We start from the raw sequence: 15,459 nt of genomic DNA, 5'->3' as shown, positions 1-15,459 counted from the left end.
TCCCATTCAGGGGACCACAGAGTGCTCAGCAGAGTTTCCTGTGCTACTGAGCAGACTCCCATCAGTCATCTGTTCTATACATAGTAATGCAGCACATGCTCCTAAAATCTGAATTATCAAACTAACAGCTAACCACTCTGTGGAAGAGTAGAGTGTCAGAAATAAAAACATGGAAAAAAAATACTGGAGAACAGAAAAATACAGGCTGAGAAATTTAAATTACAAAATTAAGTAGTCATTTCCAAAGATCAGTACAAAATGCTGTGTATAAATTCAATGCTGTAAAGTTGAAAAACTAAAGAATAAAATATAGCCCTATTTTACTTTCTGATTTAGAATTAAGACAAGATTAGGAAATATAAAAAATTTACCACCTCAGTAGTGAAGGAAAAAAAAATTCTAATGATATAAATTTTAAAAAGGATTAAAAAATTATTTTAAGAATCTGTAACAATACAGATTAAAAGGTAACTTTTCAGAGGGACATCCCTAGTGGTACAGTCATTAATAATCTGTCTTACAATGCAGGGGATGCAAGCTTGATCCCTGGTCAGGGAACTAGATCCCACATGCCAAGGGGCAGCTAAGTCCCCAGACCACAGCTAAGACCTACCTGCACAGCCAAAAAGAAATACTTTTATTTTTAAGGATGACTTTTCAAAACATTGAACAAAATCTGACACAAACGACACGTTAAACTTAATGTTATGACAGCTAATTCTAATTGCTCAACTAGCTAAGGAATTCCTGCTGAGCTATTCAAATTCTAAAAGATGATGCTGTGAAAGTGCTGCATGCAACATGCCAGCAAGTTTGGAAAACTCAGCAGTGGCCACAGGACTGGAAAGGTCAGTTTTCATTGAATACCAAAGAGTAATACCAAAGAATGTTCAAACTACTGTACAATTGCACACATTTCACATGCTAGCAAGGTCATGCTCAAAATCCCCCAAGCTAGGCTTCAACAGCATGATAACTGAGAACTTCCAGATGTACAAGCTGGATTTAGAAAGGGCAGAGAAACCAAAGATCCAACTGCCAACATCATTGGATCACAAAAAAAGCAAGAGAGTTCCAGAAAAACATTTACTTCTGCTTCATTGACTATGCCAAAGCCTTTGACTGTGTGGATCACAAGAAACTGTGGGAAATTCTTCAATGGGAATACCAGACCACCTGATCCGCCTCCTGAGAAATGTCTATGAAGGTCAAGAAGCAACAGTTACAACCAAACATGGAACAGACTGGTTGAAAACGCGGAAAGGAGTATGTCAAGGCTGCATACTGTTTATTTAACTTATATGCAGAGTTCAGTTCACTTCAGTTGCTCAGTCATGTCCGACTCTTTGTGACCCCATGAATCTTAGCATGCCAGGCCTCCCTGTCCATCACCAACTCCTGGAGGTTACCCAAACTCATGTCCACTGAGTCGGTGATGCCATTCAGCCATCTCATCCTCTGTCGTCCCCTTCTCCTGCCTTCAATCTTTCCCAACATCAGGGTCTTTTCAAATGAGCCAGGTGGCCAAAATACTGGAGTTTCAGATTCAACATCAGCCCTTCCAATGAACACCCGTGACTGATTTCCTTTAGGATGGACTGGTTGATCTCCTTGCAGTCCAAAGTACTCTCAAGAGTCTTCTCCAACACACACAGGAATATGCAGAGCACATCGTGTGAAACGCTGAGTTGGCTCAATCACAAGCTGGAATTACAAACTGGGAGAAATATCAGTAATCTCAGATATGCAGATGATACTACCCTTACGGCAGAAAGCAAAGAGGAACTAAATAATCTCTTGATGAAGGTGAAAAGAGGAGAGTTAAAAAGCTGGCTTAAAATTCACCATTCAAAAAACGAAGATCATGGCATCCAGTCCCATCACTTCATGGCATATAGATGGGGAAACAATGGAAACAGTGACAGACTATTTTCTTGGGCTCCAAAATCACTGCAGATAGTAACTGCAGCCATGAAATTAAAAGCTGCTTGCTCCTTGGAAGAAAGGGTATGACAACCTAGACAGTGTATTAAAAAACAGAGAGATTACTTTGCCGACAAAGGTCAGTCTAGTCAAAGTTATGGTTTTACCAGTAGTCACATATGGATGTGAGAGCTGGACCATAAAGAACGCTGAGCACTGAAGAACTGATGCTTTCGAACTGTGGTTCTGGAGAAGACACTTGAAGAGTCCCTTGGACTACAAGGAGATAAAACCAGTTAATCCTAAAGGATATCAACCCTGAATATTCATTGGAAGGACTGATGTTGAAGCTGAAGATCCAATACTTTGGCCACTCATTGGAAAAGACCCTGATGCTGGGAAAGAGAGAAGGCAGGAGAAGGGGACGACAGAGGATGAGATGATTGGATGGCATCATCAACTCAATGGCCACGAACTCGGGCAAACTCCTGGAGACGGCGAAGGACAGGGAAGCCTGGCGTGCTGCAGTCCATGGGGTCTTAAAGAGTTCGACACGACTGCAACTGCCCAGCAACTGGCTATGATGATATGATAGACATAGATACTTTATTTGGACATCTACATGCTTTACTTTGACCTTTACACTTAAATTCATCAAAAATATTATCTATATTATAATTAATATAACTGGAGCTAAAATGCAGCAAGAAATGAAAAGGTTACTGTATCATCTGATCATTAAAGCTTTTTAATTTAACATTTTCCCTTAATTTATTCAGTAGTCAATTACTTATAAATATATACATGCTTTGAGGTACACAGTATAAATTTTATAAACAAAGTTAAAATGACAGCTTTGATCATTCCAAATGAAGTTTAAATGGGATCAATGATTTCTTCACTACCTCCATCCATCTCTTGCTGGACACTAAACTGGTACAGTGAGACAAAGGGCAAAGTAAGATTTTAGTTGTTTTAGCTCTTAATTAACAAATCAGCAGTCTCTATTCACATGAAATTCATTAAATCTTATAATAATATTAAAAGTCTACTTATAACTAAAGGACACCTGCCAACACACAACGAGGTGGCTGTTATGTGCCCTGTACACTTAGGGGCAACAAACATCTCTTCTAAAAAAACAGACCTCTAATTCAGGGTTTACTAAATACAGGGAGTTTTAAAGGTATTTTAAGTGCAACAAAACCCACAGAATAACATAACTTCACTGTTCTAATCTTAAAAAGCCATAGCCACAAGGTAAAGCAAAGGAATGAATTAAGCAGCCAGCTACTAGAAAATAATATGCTCTATTCAATGGAACACATTCTGCTCATTCGACCAAATGGATCTGATTTGAATTTGAGGCAACTACACTGAAACCAGCGGGGTGTGGGGCAGGAATCAAGCTACTGCCAATGCTATAGATGGGGCCCTTTTTACTCTTTAATCAATCCAGAACTGGAAGTACAAAAAGAAAAATGACAAAATGAAATTCAGCAGCCCTCCTTTAAACTGCCAAAAATTAACTGTTCAAAATTGTTGGTAAATTTCACATAAAAATATGAAACAGTCCGTCCTAGGTCCTTGACTGTTCTCAGCAGCAGTTATGTATAATGAAAGGTGTTTAACAGTGGCTGCATTTCCCTGGAAAGGCCCTTTCAAAGGTTACAGAAAAGAGAGTCTATATATGATCACAACTGAAGTATGTGAATTTTCAGACTGACACACAGAAGTCAACAAAAGGATACAACAATGACTAAGAGTAGTCATCTCTGGGAAGTGAGTTTACAGGGACAATTTAGCTTTCATGTTACTTCATGAATTTTTTTCACAATAGTAACACTTAGAAAATAGTAGTTATTTTCATTAGGATGGTAGAATCTAATTTAAATCAAAATGCAGAATAGGATTCCCCATATAAAATTATAATGAGGATTAAGTTACTGACTCTTAAGTCTAAAAATAAACCACAAATACTTACATTATTTTTGTAAAACATGAGCACCTCACCATGCTAAAATTCGGTACATGAATTATCATGTGATCCTCCCAGAATCTAAGATAGTATTTACTATGATACACATTTTCAAAAAACAAAGGGGGGGGAGGATGGAAAGCAGGAAGGAAGAAAAGGTTCAGAAATTAAAGAATTTGCCCAAGATCACAGATAGCGCAAGCAACTTTTATTTAGGGTTTCATAACAGTGAAGAGGAACTAAAAAGCCTCTTGATGAAAGTGAAAGAGGAGAGTGAAAAAGTTGGCTTAAAGCTCAACATTCAGAAAACGAAGATCATGGCACCTGGTCGCATCACTTCATGGGAATTAGATGAGGAAACAGTGGAAACAGTGTCAGACTTTACTTTTTTGGGCTCCAAAATCACTGCAGATGGTGATTGCAGCCATGAAATTAAAAGACGCTTACTCCTTGGAAGCAAAGTTATGACCAACCTAGATAGCATATTTAAAAGCAGAGACATTACTTTGCCAACAAAGGTCCGTCTACTCAAGGCTATGGTTTTCCCAGTGGTCATGTATGGACGTGAGAGTTGGACTGTGAAGAAGGCTGAGCACCAAAGAATTGATGCTTTTGAACTGTGGTGTTGGAGAAGACTCTTGAGAGTCCCTTGGACTGCAAGGAGATCCAACCAGTCCATCCTAAAGGAGATCAGTCCTGGGTGTTCTTTGGAAGGAATGATGCTGAAGCTGAATACGCTGACCACCTCATGTGAAGAGTTGACTCATTGGAAAAGACTCTGATGCTAGGAGGGATTGGGATTGGGGGCAGGAGGAGAAGGGGACGACCGAGGATGAGATGGCTGGATAGCATCCCCGACTCAATGGACATGAGTTTGAGTGAACTCCGGGGTTGGTGATGGACAGGGAGGCCTGGCGTGCTGTGATTCATGGGGTTGCAAACAGCTGGAAACGACTGAGCAACTGAACTGAACTGAACTGAAAGGACTTCTGGAACAAGAAGCCCTTAAAACTCACTTTAAGAGATGGTATTAACAATTAGAAATATAAAATAACAAAGCGGAACAAGCCAATTTTTGGCTTATTGCTACAGCCATACTGTAATAGGCATAGTCCAGCATGTTCACTGTTTACTAGCAACTACCAAGAGTCTTTGCAGCCCTCCTCTTTCACTCCACGTTAAAAGAAAGCAGTTTTATGAATGAAATCTAGGCCTCAGTTCCCAGAAAAGTGACAATTATAAATGAATAAATGGATACATTAACTGAAAAATGGCAACAGGCTATCAGAAAAAAGGGAAAGCATTTTTTAAGTGAATAAAAATCAACTGAAAAAAAACGGAACCTTATTTAAATTAAATTTTGTTTGGAAGTTACTTTTAAATCTGGTGAGTTTCACCTATTACATATCAAGTATTATTTAATAAAAATATTGCCTTCTGGTCATTTATTTTTTAGAATATGCAGGAGAAACCAGTATTTATATTAATTTTTGTTGTTATTAAAATTTAAATCCAAAAGTTAAGAAATCTAGTTAAGAAACATCTCTCCATGAATATCTGCAGAATATGTAATGGTAAAATGGTAGGTGTTATCAGAATCCAGATAAATAGTAATACTTGCTGCTGCTACTGCTAAGTCGCATCAGTCATGTCCGACTCTGTGCGACCCCACAGACGGCAGCCCACTAGGCTCCCCTGCCCCTGGGATTCTCCAGGCAACAACACTGGAGTGGGTTGCCATTTTCTTCTCCAATGAATGAAAGTGAAAAGTGAAAGTGAAGTCGCTCAGTCGTGTTCGACCCTCAGTGACCCCTTGGACTGCAGCCTACCAGGTTCCTCCATCCATGGGATTTTCCAGGCAAGAGTACTGGAGTGGGGTGCCATTGCCTTCTCCGAGTAATACTTGAGACTCTAGCAATTTTTACTAAGAACTCTTTCCCCAACCCTTTTGAGTATTTCTGGAAGAATAAAAATAAACTCATGGCAATGAAAATGGGTAACCATGATACAGGAGTGGAGGAGAGATTTTTCACCATATACTTTCTTAACAGGCCTTTGAATTCTGAATCATCTCTATATATTAACTTTTCAAAACTACATTTCTAAGAAGCTTTTACTTATAATAATGGATTATAATCCATAATCCATTTATACTGATATAAATAACTGAATAATGTAAGTGGGAGAAAAGACAGGTTTTCCTTGTAGAATTTCAATAATAAATACAATAGGAAAGACAGATAAGAAAAATCATCATAGATAACCACCAGAGTAATAATTACTGCAAGCAAGAAAACTATTCAACGGATGCTAAAATGGGTGAACGAAAGTATGAGAAACAGGCTATCTGCAGTTCCAGAGTATCTTCCCACAAGACATGTACTAATTACAAAGGAAAAAAGAAAACTGCACAGTGGAGGAACCTGGCAGCCACCACCTTAACCAGATGACGGTCAGTATCAAGAGAAAGACATGCTCTGGTGTGTTGTGCTCGGAAGGGTCCAACAGCACTTCTGTGGTTTTCTGGTCCAAACTGCCTGAACTCAGACAAGTCCAAGGTCAAGAATGTCTTCAATGTTCAGCTGCCTTCCAAAGTGTCAAGAAAAGTATCATGAAGAATGTGACACTGTCACAGAATGGAGGAAACTAAAGAGACATCACCACCAAATGCAATGTGGGATGTCTGATTGGATCCTGGACCAGGAAAAGCACACCTATAGACACACTAGTGAAATCTGAGTAAGTATCTGCAAATAAGTAAATCATCTCGCATCAATGTTAATTTCCTAGTCATGTGACTTAACATTAACCTCTGCACTATTTTTTCTGTTTCTCTGTAAGTAAGTCTAAACTCATTTTTTAAGAAAACTGTTTGTTTTAGCCTTCGAAGTTACTTATTCAAACGGAGGAGGATAGCTGTGGGAGAGAACGAAAGCCATACAAACGTCTTACTTTTCTAGTGTCTAAAAAAAAAAAGAAAAAGAAAACATCTGTTTAGCAATAACACTGAGGATCTCAATATCATCTTTAATTCAAAGTAACTAAAAATTTTAAAATAATCTCTTTAAATTTATCAGATATTGCTTAAAAAACATATGTACTTTAAATGCTCTTTAAGAACAAGGAAAAAGACTACAATCCATAAACGATGACCTTTCTATAGAAATGGGCTTCTCTGGTAGCTCAGATGGTAAAGAATCCGCCTGCAATATGGGAGATCTGGAAGATCCCTTGGAGAAGGGAACCCCACTCCAGTACTGTTGCCTGGAGAATCCATGGACAGAGGAGTCTGGCAGGCTACAGTCCGTGGGGTCACAAAGAGTCAGACACGACTGAGCGACTTTCACTTCTGTAGAAAGAGTGTCTAAGAACTACATGCAATAGGAGAAAAAACACTGACCTTGAGTTTATACAACCTGGATTTTATTTCTGATTTCCTGCAATTTGTAGCTGTGTGGCTTTGACCTTAACCTCCGGGTCTCAGTTTCCTCCTGTGTGAAATGAGGTTAGACCAGATCACATGTACAGGTTTGCCAGCTCCAAAATTGTTTAGGGGTGCATCCTAGAGAACCCCATTCTGTGCTCTCTCTGTATCAATACATCACAAGAAATGACTAATAATAAATTCAATGACCAACTAAGAAGCACAAACAATCCTACTCTTGTCAGAATTACACATTCCAAAATGTCTTAAACTCCTAGGCACCAAGACTCAGTTTAAATGAATGACATTCCTATAAAGCACCAAACCCTTGGGTGAGCAGGCTCTACCACAGTTGTATTTGAGAAGGTGAGAAGGTGTCCATCTCTGTGTGTTTTAGCCTCTTCAAACTCCAAGTCTCTGAGGGCTTTAAAAGGAATTTGTTAAATCAGAGTGAAAATGAAACAAAACTTCCCCAAATTTCAAAGGAATTATGTCTGTTTAAGGGGGAAAGATGAATTGCTTTTCCTAGGGAACAATTAGATTTTTAATTATCTTTTTAAATTGTATTCTAAACTCCACCTAAGCTCAATGCAGGAAAAGCCTCAGATGTGTAATAATGCAACATGCTTACATTTACCTGTGCATCCCCCTACTCCCACAAACTAAAGCAAATGAACGTCACACGACATTCACACGTGCTACAGCAGCCCACAGATGAGAGAAATGCCTCATAAGATGAGAAAGCTAAGGAGAGTTTTTTAAGCCTTAATAAAAAATCTACTATATGCAATATTCAAAAAGGTCCTTTTATATCAAGCATCAAAACTGAATTAGAATAAAACTTCCATCTTTGTAACACGAGCAACATATTCAAATGTCAACATAATGGGTATTAAAAACATTAATATGGTAAACAATATGATCCCCTTTCTTTAAACCAAAGTTGTTTAACTTTACAAAGAACTAGACTCAGAAATCTAAGTAAAGCTATATATGCCACTGACAGAATTACTAATACAAGTTTTACTAACTCAAAGTGCACATTCTACTATCATTTAATATTCTTGGAAAGCAGTTTTATTTTTTAATTTTTTTTTTTTTTTTGGAAAGCAGTTTTAATGTGAACTTTTAAAATGCAGAATACAGCATGCTTTTTGAGATCATATAGCTTTAACTCATTATAATGGAAGCTTCTCAGGTGGCGGTAGTGGTAAAGAACCTGCCTGCCAATGCAGAAGAAGTAAGAGACATGAGTTCGATTCCTGGGTTGGGAAGATCCCCTGGACGAGGAAATGGCAACCCACTCCAGTGTCGTTTCCTGGAGAATCCCATGGACAAAAGAGCCTGGTGGGCTACAGTCTATAGGGTTGCAAAGCTGGACACAACTGAAGCGACTCAGCACGCACATGCAAGGGAAGCTAAAGTACTATCATATAAAAACATTACTGATACAACCCAACAAAACCTAGTGGAGGTGGAGGACATTCCAGCCGAACTCTCTCCTTGAGCGCCAGACACCCGTCTCTAACCACCTCCTAAACACGCGCCCTGACACATTCAGAATCAGATTCCGTATCTGCCTTCCTCACACGTTTCCCTCCTGACCTCAGAAAGCGGCAAGTCCGTTCACTCACACATCATATCCAATTCACCAGCAAGTACTATATGCTCACCTTTTAAAATATTTACAGAACCCCACTTTTCACCACCTCGTTCCAGCCTCAAGCATTTCCCACTGTGACTACTAAAATAACCTAACTGGTCTCCCAGCTTCCTCCTCTGCCCCTGTCAATCTGTTCTCTGTTTTCCAGAGCTAGCCTATACTAATACAAGGGAACTGTCACTCCTCTGCTCAAAACTCTCTAGTGGAGCTGTTCTCAAAATTTTGGGTCTCAGGACCCCATGCTTAAAATATTACCACAGGAGCCTAGAAAGCTAATGTCCACGAAAACACTGTTTTCCAACAAAATAGTGAGGAGAGGCATTGTTTTATACTTCTTCAAATGGTTTAAATGTCTTTCTTAAAGGAGACAGTGGGATTCTCCTAGCTTCTTCTCAATTACACCGGCTGCAGTATCACGCAGCCTCTGAAACCTCCAATGTACACTCAAGCAAGGAGGACAAGTGAAAAAGTCAGGTAACATTATAAATAATTAGACCTCAGAGACGTCCTAGGCAGACCAGGTCTATAGGAGCCCTGCTGGGATTTCCCGGCTCAATCACCGTGCTACCCCCCCACCCCTTCAACCTTTCCGCCCTCCTCTCCTGACAAAGCCTCCGTCTGGACTCACAGCCGCAGCTGCGCCCACACAAAGAGACGCTGGTTCTGGCCTCGGTTCTGCGCGGACTCTTCTCTCCCCTTAGAACACCATTTTCCTCAGACAGCACTACAGCTCACGCCATTACCTCCTTCAAATCTCTGCTCCAACGTTAATTTCTCAATGAGGCGCACCCCAATCTCTCTTAATAAACTGCAGTTTGCCAATCCACCCAGAACACTCTGATTCACTTTATCCTGTTCAATGTATCCCTCTAACTCATACTGTCTAATATACCATAAAAGTATATACTGCCTACTGCCTGTCTCCTACAAAAGAAATGTAAACCCTGGGAGGGCAAATAGCTTTATTTTTGCCATTTGCTATATTCCCAACATCTAAATCCTTGGAAAAAACAAGAGACTGAGCAAACCTCACTAGGGCTCTTGGCATACAAAGCTACAAAACATTCCTGAAACTTCACTAAAGCATCAATAGGTTATATGCTGACAACTTATTCCTCTTCTTTCTACAGTAACAGGAACGTATTCACCTTCTCTAATGAGCTCTCTTTACTCTGGATTTGTGAGAATCTAGCATTAGCTTGGGCATTCCAGGTGGCTCAGTAGTAAAGAATCTGCCTGCCAAGCAGGAGAAGCAGGTTCAATCTTTGGATCAGGAGAATTCACTGGAGAAGGGAATGGTTACCCACTCCAGTATTCTTGCTGGAGAATCCCATGGACAGAGGAGCCTGGTGGGCTACAGTCCATGGGGTCACAAAGAGTCAGACACGACTTAACGACTAAACCACCACCGACAGCAGCACTTGCTTAGTAACACGTTTATTACACCAATGTTAAATTCTTCTACTGTATTTTTACATCAAATGAGAGATAAAATGCACAAGAATCTAAGTATGATTGGGAGCTCCTACTTCCTCTGTGCTTCACATTCTGCTCGAGACTGGGCTCCCAAGAGTAGACATGCTGACAAAACCCCCAGGACAAGGGAGCCTACCAGAAACTAGACAAAGAAGCATCACCCCCCTACAGGAGAGAGTTTAAAATAAACTCTCCTCTGTAAACAAACTAGCCAGCTGCTGCTCGGTCTCTATTTCCCGTTATCCAGACCTTCTCCAGGCCTGCCTGGAATGCCACAGCACAAAGGCACTGGGGACGAAACCGAGTTCCCTCATGGTGGGAGGAGAGGAGAGTCATGAGATCAGATCCTTTCCGAAGGATGCATCTCCCTGCAAAGTCTGCCCTGCCGGACAGCACCTTATGACTCCAGTCTAGGTAGGGGGATTTGCTTACACATAACACACTATTCTCATCTCCACTTCATAGTTCAGGGACTGGGATTTGAGGATTAAATACTTTCACCAAACATCACATAACTTTAAAGTTAAAGTCAGTATTCAAACTCAGGTCTGTCTCCATACCTTACTGCTCCATCTCCCAAAATTAAATTTGGCTGATTTAATAGTCAGCCAAATGGTCTAGAATAATGGGAAAAGCAGTGATGGCAGACAGGAGGAGCCAGACAGAAAAGGGGGAAAAAAAAGATGGTGAAGAGGGTACAAATCAGAGACATGGAGGGAAACACAGAGAAATATAGATGCAATAATAACTAAGGACAGGAAGAATGGTACAGTCCAAATGAAAGTCAAAGGAAGAGATTCTAGTTTAAGCTCTGCCAGGAACTGGCTGCATATCCTCCAACAAATCGTGCAAGCTTTCCATGGCCTACAGTGACTTTCATCTCTAAGGACATCTAAGATAAAGACATCTAGACCTAAGCTTCTGAGTTAGGAAAAATTATTTCACTTATGTGAACATTTGTAGAGTATCTGACACATAAAAGATGCTCAAGAAGCTATTCCTGACTGACTACAACTCATCCTTCTATGGGAAAGGCACCATGTCGGGGACACACTGTAAGCAACATGGTCTGGGCAATCCAGCAGTAAGAACTGGTTTCTACATAAACAGATTACAGAGTGCTAGAACTGATTGATGGATGCGGCTGAGTGTCCTGGGATATAAATACCTGGGCCTGAACAATAGACAAAGCACTTTTTGGAAAGTAAGCCAGAGTTCTATGGTTGCATTTGGTTCTATAGTCAGAAAGATTGAAGGCAAAAGAACAGGGCAGGAGAGGATGAGATGGTTAGAGAGCATCACCAACTCAAAGGACATAAACTTGAACAAACTCTGGGAGACAGTGGAGGACAGGGAAGCCTGGCGTGCTGCAGTTCATGGGGTCGCAGAGAGTCCAACACGACTGAGCGACTGAATAAGTGGGAAAAGACCAAGCAAGGGAAAACTGGATTCTAGATACCTAAACTCTCACCTTAATCATTATGAAGAAAAGGAGAATAAAAGTGAAAAAGCATGAATATGTATATCACTATTACGATAATTATGTTGATGGATGTGATACATGAAAAAACCTTAAAATATATTCTTCTGTCCCACTTAAGGATTTTTTTCCCCCAAATCTTAGTTTTCTGACTTAGTTTTAGTAATATCTATGATTATTCAGGCAAGTGGTTCTGTTTTTCTTGCTCTAGGTACTTCATTTACTCAAAAACTTCCCAAATACAGAGGTTGTTTATTTTAGAGTTATTTATTACAGAGTAGCCATGCTAAGGTTTGAAGATATGCAAGTTACCATTCAAATTCGGTATTTGTTCCTTGAAAACTGTATGTATTTTTCCCCATGCAAAGTTCATAATGATCAGAATTTCTAAGAACAAAGTTCTGTCTTTACCAAAGCCTGCCTTGATAGGGACAAGTGGAAAATTACTTATATAAACCAAAATCGAAAAAACAACTTTATTTCTAATTACACTGTACCACCCTTATCACACTGAAAAAAAGTGAAATTCCGTCATTAAAGAGGAAAACCCTACCTAATAGCGGTTTGAAGCCAAATCCCTTTGAAGACTAATAATTTCGTTGACAAGAAAAGGATAAGATGTACACTAAAACCCCTCAATATACCTTTTTTAAAGCAGCTGATGCAAAGAGCCAATTCACTGGAAAAGATCCTGATGCTGGAAAAGATGAAAGCAAAAGGAGAAGGGGACAGCAGAGGATGAGATGGTTGATAGCATCACCAACTCAATGGACATGAATCTGAGGAAAGTCCAGGAGACAGTGAAGGACAGGGAAGTCTAGGGTGCTCAGTCCAGGGGGTTGCAAAGAGTCGGACACAACTTAGCAACTCAACAACAAGGTGGAAGAGGCCATATGTTCCCAACCCAGGGATCAAACCCAGGTCTCCCGCCTTGCGGGCAGATTCTTTACCAGCTGAGCCATAAGGGAAGCCCAAAAATACTAGAGTGGGTAGCCTATCCCTTCTCCAGCAGATCTTTCCAACCCAGGAATTGATTCGGGGTCTTCTGCATTGCAGACAGATTTGTTACCAACTGAGCTATGAGGGAAGCCCATGTAAGTTCTCAACACCTGGTCAATTCACAGGTGCCTGGGGACACTGGTAGGAACCTTCAGTAAGATTTCAGAGTATCAAGACTTTAAAAGTAAACCCACTTTCAAAAGGTCAGTATTAAATGGAACAAGTTTTGAAAGAAACTTAATATAGTTCCTGCATTCTGAACATGTTGTATAGTGTTCTTTTCTTATGAAAAGAATGACAATTTCAAGCCAAGCAAGCTATTTACACAGTCAACACACCACTATATTCCTTAGAGTTGTAGCTCAAATTACCGCACAATTACACTCATCTCACATGCTAGTAAAGTGATGCTCAAATTCTCCAAGCCAGGCTTCAGCAATACGTGAACCGTGAATGTCCAGATACTCAAGCTGGTTTTAGAAAAGGCAGAGGAACCAGAGATCAAATTGCCAACATCTGCTGGATCATGGAAAAAGCAAGAGAGTTCCAGAAAAACATCTACTTCTGCTTTATTGACTACGCCTTTGACTGTGTGGATCACAATAAACTGTGGAAAATTCTGAAAGAGATAGGAATACCAGACCACCTGACCTGCCTCTTGAGAAATCTGTATGCAGGTCAGAAAGCAACAATTAGAATTGGACATGGAACAATAGACTGGTTCCAAATAGGAAAAGGAGTACATCAAGGCTGTATATTGTCACCCTGCTTATTTAACTTATATGCAGAGTACCTCATGAGAAACACTGGACTGGAACAAACACAAGCTGGAATCAAGATTGCCAGGAGAAATACCAATAATCTCAGATATGGAGATGACACCACCCTTATGGCAGAAAGTGAAGAGGAACTAAAACGCCTCTTGATGAAAGTGAAAGAGGAGAGTGAAAAAGTTGGCTTAAAGCTCAACATTCAGAAAATGAAGATCATGGCATCCGGTCCCATCACTTCATGTGGAAATAGATGAGGAAACAGTGGAAACAGTGTCAGATTTTATTTTGGGGGGCTCCAAAATCACTGCAGATGGTGATTGCAGCCATGAAATTAAAAGACCCTTACTCCTTGGAAGAAAAGTTATGACCAACCTAGATAGTATATTCAAAAGCAGACACATTACTTTGCCAACTAAGGTCCGTCTAGTCAAGGCTATGGTTTTTCCTATCGTCATGTATGGATGTGAGAGTTGGACTGTGAAGAAGGCTGAGCGCCGAAGAATTGATGCTTTTGAACTGTGGTGTTGGAGAAGACTCTTGAGAGTCCCTTGGACTGCAAGGAGATGCAACCAGTCCATTCTGAAGGAGATCAACCCTGGGATTTCTTTGGAAGGAAAGATGCTAAAGCTGAAACTCCAGTACTTTGGCCACCTCATGCGAAGAGTTGACTCACTGAAAAAGACTCTGATGCTGGGAGGGATTGGGGGCAGGAGGAGAAGGGGACAACAGAGGATGAGATGGCTGGATGGCATCACGGACTCAATGGACGTGAGTCTGAGTGAACTCCGTGAGGTGGTGATGGACAGGGAGGCCTGGCGTGCTGTGATTCATGGGGTCGCAAAGAGTCCGACACGAATAAACTGAACTGAAGATAATGTAATGTGCGTTTAAAGTTGTCTCTTAAGGACAACCTAAAGGGAAAAACTGCTTCTGTAGGTCTTTATCCAGGATTAACCTAAACAAGTTAGATTAAACTTTACTTTTTAAGAAATTTACAGAATAGCTGACTAAAGACTTGTAAATAAAAATCTATGATGAATAGAAAAATTGTTGAAAGTGCAATCTTTGGGGAAAAAAATTATAGTGTCTCAGCCTCCATTTCATCATCTATAAAATGAAGTTATTAGAAGCTCCACAGGATTGCTGGGAAGATTAAAGGAGATAATAGAAAGGGAGAGAGAGAGGCAGAGAAGGAGGGAGGGGGGAGGGAAGAGGTGCCTGATGCTAAGCATGTCCGTATCATCATCACTGTCAAGGATGACTGTGATGCAAAATGATATACTCTGGAAATGCTGTATCCTGACAGGTGGGTCTGAAAGACAGTGTTTGCTGATCTGACGAGTACCTGTTACATAAAATCTGTAATTGATCTCTCTGCAGAAGCTATAGGCATAAAAGTTACCTAGAAAAGGCACCTACCAAATACTGTTCGCAAATGATTTCTTACCGGTTAATTCCCCACAAATGGCAAAAGGAGACAGAGTAATAAAGCAACATCTTAATTTTTCCAATTCATTTTTACTAAGCTCTTCCTCAAACAGTCAAACATATAATCGGAAAATCTTACAAACTACTTGAATACAAACCCCACAGTACACTTGGCTTATAAAAATGACTCTTGAATACTTGGAGTGACCGTCCTCTACAGCACCTTTCCCACCATACTCTCTTTAAAAAAGGTTTTACTCCAGAATCTGACTTGTTTAGGTTTAACCACTTCTCAGGTGCTTTAAGATTATTTTA

At 40.2% G+C, this 15,459-nt stretch overlaps 1 protein-coding gene across 7 annotated transcripts in view; it reads right to left on the bottom strand.

Annotated features, from left to right (window-relative positions):
* The window catches only part of QKI (QKI, KH domain containing RNA binding), a 156,879-nt gene that overhangs the window by 114,663 nt on the left and 26,757 nt on the right, over positions 1 to 15,459 (bottom strand). The window lies entirely within an intron of this gene.

The sequence above is a fragment of the Capra hircus genome, chromosome 9 (genome assembly GCF_001704415.2).
Source record: "Capra hircus breed San Clemente chromosome 9, ASM170441v1, whole genome shotgun sequence".
In the NCBI taxonomy this organism is placed as follows: Eukaryota; Metazoa; Chordata; class Mammalia; order Artiodactyla; family Bovidae; genus Capra; species Capra hircus.
This window is presented reverse-complemented; position numbering and strand designations above follow the sequence as displayed.